Here is a 6,000-nt window from a genome sequence, read left to right as displayed (position 1 = left end):
ATATACAAATTTCCTAGATTATCCTAATTTTTCAGAAGTTTTGGAGTTAGAGAAGTATAGGAAGTTTCCAGATTACTACACACTATTCTGTTTTTGACAGATTATGTTTTCATTGTGTTGTTTTCTTATTTTGATGAATCTATGGGTAGTATCGGAGGGTATGAACCATGGAGAAGTTGGAATACAGTAGATATAACACCAATATAAATTTATAATTAGTTCACAACAGTACCTAAGTGGTGATTTGCTTTATTATACTAATGGAGCTTACGAGTTTTCTGTTGAGTTTTGTGTTGTGAAGTTTTCAAATTTTGGGTAAAGATTTGATGGACTATGGAATAAGGAGTGGAAAGAGCCTAAGCTTGGGGATACCCAAGGCACCCCAAGGTAATATTCGAGGACAACCAAGCATCTAAGCTTGGGGATGCCCCAGATGGCATCCCCTCTTTTGTCTTCAATCCATCGGTAAATTTACTTGAGGCTATTTTTTTATTCACCACATGATATATGTTTTGCTTGGACCATCTTGTATGATATGAGTCTTTGCTTTTTAGTTTGCCACAATCATCCTTTTTAACACACCTTTTGATAGGGCACACACATTAATCATGAATTTATTAGAATATTCTATGTGTTTCACTTATTTTCGAGCTAGGCAGTTTGCTCTAGTGCTTCACTTATATCTTTTTAGAGCATGGCAGTAGTTTTATTTTAAAGAAATTGATGAACTCTCATGCTACACTTATATTATTTTGGGAGCATTGAAACACCATGGTAATTTTCTTAGGTTATGAATTTAGTCCTAATATGATGGCCATTCAAGAGGGATATAATAAAAACTTTCATATAAAGAGCATTGAATAATATGAGAAGTTTGATTCATTGCATTTGTTTTGAGATATAAAGATGGTGATACTAGAGTCATGCTAGTGAGTAATTGTGGATTGATAGAAATACTTGTGTTAAACTTTGTGATTCCCGTAGCATGCACGTATGGTGAACCGTTATGTGATGAAGTCAGAGCATGATTTATTTATTGATGGTCTTCCTTATGAGTGGCAGGCGAGGACGAGCGATGGTTTTTTCCTACCAATCTATCCCCCTAGGAGCATGCGTGTAGTACTTTGTTGCGATAGCTAATAGACATTTGCAATAAGTATGTGAGTTCTTTATGACTAATGTTGAGTCCATGGATTATACACACTCTCACCCTTCCACCATTGCTAGCCTCTCTAGTACCGCACAACTTTCGCCGGTGCATTAAACCCACCATTACCCTTCCACAAAACAGCCACCATACCTACCTATTATGGAATTTCCATAGCCATTCCGAGATATATTGCCATGCAACTTCCACCGTTCCATTTATTATGACACGCTTCATCATTGTCATATTGCTTTGCATGATCATGTAGTTGGCATAGAATTTGTGGAAAGGTCACCGTTCATATTTTTTATACATGCCACTCTTGATCATTGCATATCCCGGTACATCCCTAGAGGCATTCATATAGAGTCATATTTTGTTCTAGTATCGAGTTGTAATTCTTGAGTTGTAAGTAAATAGAAGTGTGATGATCATCATTATTAGAGCATTGTCCCATGTGAGAAAAGCATGATGGAAGCTATGATTCCCTCACAAGTTGGGATGAGACTTCGGACTTAAAAAAAGTGACCAAAGAGCCCAAAATAAATAAATAAAAGAGGCCAAAGAGCCCAAACAAAAAAATGAGAGAAAAAGAGAGAAGGGACAATGTTACTATCCTTTTACCACACTTGTGCTTCAAAGTAGCACCATGTTATTCATGATAGAGAGTCTCCTATTTTGTCACTTTCATATAATAGTGGAAATTTTTTATTATAGAACTTGGCTTGTATATTCCAATGATGGGCTTCCTCAAACTGCCCTAGGTCTTCATGAGCAAGTAAAGTTGGATGCACACCCACTTTGTTTTCTTTTGAGCTTTCATACACTTATAGCTCTAGTGCATCCGTTGCATGGCAATCCCTACTCACTTGCATCTATATCAATTGATGGGCACCTCCATAGCCCATTAATTTGCCTAGTTGATGTAAGAATTTCTCCTTTTTATCTTCTCCTCACAACCTCCACTATACTCTATTCCACTTATAGTGCTATATCCATGGCTCACACACATGTATTGCGTGAAAGTTGAAAAAACTTGAGAACATTAAAAGTATTAAAAAATTGCTTGGCTTTTCATCGGGGATGTGCATTATAAAATATTTTGTGTGATGAAGATAGAGCACAGCCAGACTATATGATTTTGTAGGGATAACTTTCTTTGGCCATGATATTTTGAGAAGACATGGTTGCTTTATTAGTATGCTTGAATTATTATTGTTTTTATGTCAATATTAAACTTTTGTTTTGAATCTTATGGATTTGAATATTCATGCCACAATAAATAAAATTACATGGAAAAATATGTTAGATAGCATTCCACATCAAAAATTCTATTGTTATCATTTACCTACTCGAGGACGAGCGGGAATTAAGCTTGGGGATGCTTAATCCGTCTCCAACGTATCTATGATTTTTGATTGTTCCATGCTATTATATTATTTGTTTTGGATGTTTTATATGCATTATTATGCTATTTTATATTATTTTTGTGACTAACTTATTAACCTAGAGCCTAGCTCCAGTTTCTGTTTTTTCCTTGTTTTTGAGTTTTACAGAAAACGAATATCAAATGGAGTCCAAACAAGCTGAAATTTTATGGTGATTTTTTATGGACCAGAAGAGACCCAGGGAGCATCGGAGTTGGGCCACGGGAGTCCTGAGGCGACCACAAGCATAGGGGGCGCCCCCCTAGGGCGCGCCCCTACGGCTTGTGGGGCCCTCTTGAACCCCCCTGACTTGTTTCTGATGCCAAAAATTCATATAAATATAAAAAACCCCGGAAAAAACCTAGATTGGAAGTTCTGCTACCGTAACCCTCTGTAGCCATGAAAAACCAATCGGGAGCCCGTTCCGGCACCCTGCCGGAGGGGGAAACCATCATCGGAGGCCATCTTCATCATCCCGGTGGTCTCCATGATGAGGAGGGAGTAGTTCACCCGCGGGGCTGAGGTTATGTACCAGTAGCTATGTGTTTGATCTTTCTCTCTCTCTCTCTCTCTCTCTCTCTCTCTCTCGTGTTCTTGATTTGGCATGATCTTGATGTACCGTGAGCTTTGTTACTACAATTGAATCATATGGTGTTTCTTCCCTCTCTACCTTCTTGTGATGAATTTAGTCTTGCTCTTTGAGGTTTCGTTACGTTCGATTGAGTATTGGATTTGAGAACACTTGATGTATGTCTTGCGATGGGATATCTGTGGTGACAATGGGATGTTCTATTGATTCACTTGATGTATGTTTTGGCACTCAACTCGCGGATTCCTGAGGTGACACTGGGGTAATCTATGCATAGGGGTTGATGCACGTTTTTGTCCTACGTTGTCTGATAGAAACTTTGGAGTAATTCTTTGTTGCACGTTGAGGGATTGTTATATGATCCAATTATGTTATCATTGTTGAGAGACTTTGCACTAGTGAAAGTATGAACCCTAGTCCTTGTTTTCAAGCATTGCAATACCGTTTTTGCTCACTTTCATTACTAGTTATCTTGCTCTTTTTATATTTTCATATTACAAAAAACTATGTCTACTATCCATATTACACTTGTATCACCATCTCTTTGCCGAACTAGTGCACCTATACAATTTACCATTGTATTGGGTGTGTTGGGGACACAAGAGACTCTTTGTTATTTAGTTGCAGGGTTGTTTGAGAGAGACCATCTTCATCCTACGCCTCCCACGGATTGATAAACCTTAGGCCATCCACTTGAGGGAAATTTGCTATTGTCCTACAAAACTCTGCACTTGGAGGCCCAACAGGAGTCTACAAGAAGAAGGTTGCGTAGTAGACATCAGCTAGTGAGATACCACTGTTGTCATATTATATCATGGTTGTTTTGACAAAGTGTTGTCATTTGAGATATCTTATTATTGCTCGCTAGTTGATTATGCCATTGATATGAGCTAATATAATTTTTAAGAGCTATTGTAGACATGGTTAGTCATAATCTTTGCTGAAAACCTAGGTGCTACTTAAGCTTATTTATGTAAACAAGAGAAAAAGAGTTCGTAAAAGTTTTTCTTTTTCACTTTCAGTTTATCAACTGAATTGCTTGAGGACAAGCAAAAGTTTAAGCTTGGGGGAGTTGATACGTCTCAGTCGTATCTACTTTTCCTAACGCTTTTCTTGTTTTGGACTCTAATTTGCATGATTTGAATGAAACTAACCCGGACTAACGTTGTTTTCAACAGAACTACCATGGTTGTGTTTTTGGGTAGAAATAAAAGTTCTCGAAATGGAACGAAACTTTTTGGAGAATTTTTATACAATAAAAGAAAAATACTGGAGCCAAGAACCACTAGAGGGGGGCCCCTTGATACGTCTCCAATGTATCTACTTTTCCAAACACTTTTGCCCTTGTTTTGAACTCTAACTTGCATGATTTGAAGGAAACTAACCCAGACTGACGCTGTTTTCAAAAGAACTGCCATGGTGTTGTTTATTGTGCAGAGCTCAGAATGACCTGAGAATCCACGGTGATAACTTTTGGAAAATATGAAAATACTCGCGAAAGAATCAAGGCCAGGGGCCCACACCCTGTCCACGAGGGTGGGGGGCGCGCCCCCTCCCCCTGGGCACGTCCCCCTGTCTCGTGGGCCCCCTGATGCTCCACTGACCTCAACTCCAACTCTATATATTCCGTTTCATGGAGAAAAAATCAGAGAAAAAGTTTCATCATGTTTTATGATACAGAGCCACCGCCAAGCCCTAATCTCTCTCGGGAGGGCTGATCTGGAGTCCGTTCAGGGCTCCGGAGAGGGGGATTCGTCGCCGTCGTCATCATCAACCATCCTCCATCACCAATTTCATGATGCTCACCGCCGTGCGTGAGTAATTCCATCGTAGGCTTGCTGGACGGTGATGGGTTGGATGAGATTCACCATGTAATCAAGTTAGTTTTGTTAGGGTTTGATCCCTAGTATCCACTATGTTCTGAGATTGATGTTGCTATGACTTTGCCATGCTTAATGCTTGTCACTAGGGCCCGAGTGCCATGATTTCAGATCTGAACCTATTATGTTTTCATGAATATATGTGAGTTCTTGATCCTATCTTGCAAGTCTATAGTCACCTATTATGTATTATGATCCGACAACCCCGAAGTGACAATAATCGGGATACTTCTTGGTGATGATCGTAGTTTGAGTAGTTCATGTATTCACTAAGTGCTAATGCTTTGGTCCAGTACTCTATTAAAAGGAGGCCTTAATATCCCTTAGTTTCCATTAGGACCGCGCTGCCACGGGAGGGTAGGACAAAAGATGTCATGCAAGTTCTTTTCCATAAGCACGTATGACTATATTCGGAATACATGCCTACATTACATTGATGAACTGGAGCTAGTTCTGTGTCACCCTATGTTATAACCATTACATGAGGAATCGCATCCGCCATAATTATCCATCACCGATCCAATGCCTACGAGCTTTTCACATATTGTGCTTTGCTTATTTACTTTTCTGTTGCTATTGTTACAATCATTACAAAACTGCTATCGTTACTTTTGCCACTGTTACCATTACTACCATACTACTTTTCTACTAAATACCTTGCTGCAGATACTAAGTTATCCAGGTGTAGTTAAATTGACAACTCAACTGCTAATACTTGAGAATATTCTTTGGCTCCCCTTGTGTCGAATCAATAAATTTGGGTTGAATACTCTACCCTCCAAAACTGTTGCGATCCCCTATACTTGTGGGTTATCAAGACTATTTTCTGGTGCCGTTGCCGGGGAGCATAGCTCTATTCTCTGAGTCACTTGGGATTTATATCTGCTGATCACTATGAGGAACTTGAAAGACGAAAGAACTAAGGTTTTTCCCTCAACTACTAGGGGAAGTAAGGAA

This window comes from Triticum aestivum, chromosome 1B (assembly GCF_018294505.1).
Source record: "Triticum aestivum cultivar Chinese Spring chromosome 1B, IWGSC CS RefSeq v2.1, whole genome shotgun sequence".
NCBI classification, from domain to species: domain Eukaryota; kingdom Viridiplantae; phylum Streptophyta; class Magnoliopsida; order Poales; family Poaceae; genus Triticum; species Triticum aestivum.
Note: the sequence above shows the minus strand (reverse complement) of the source record.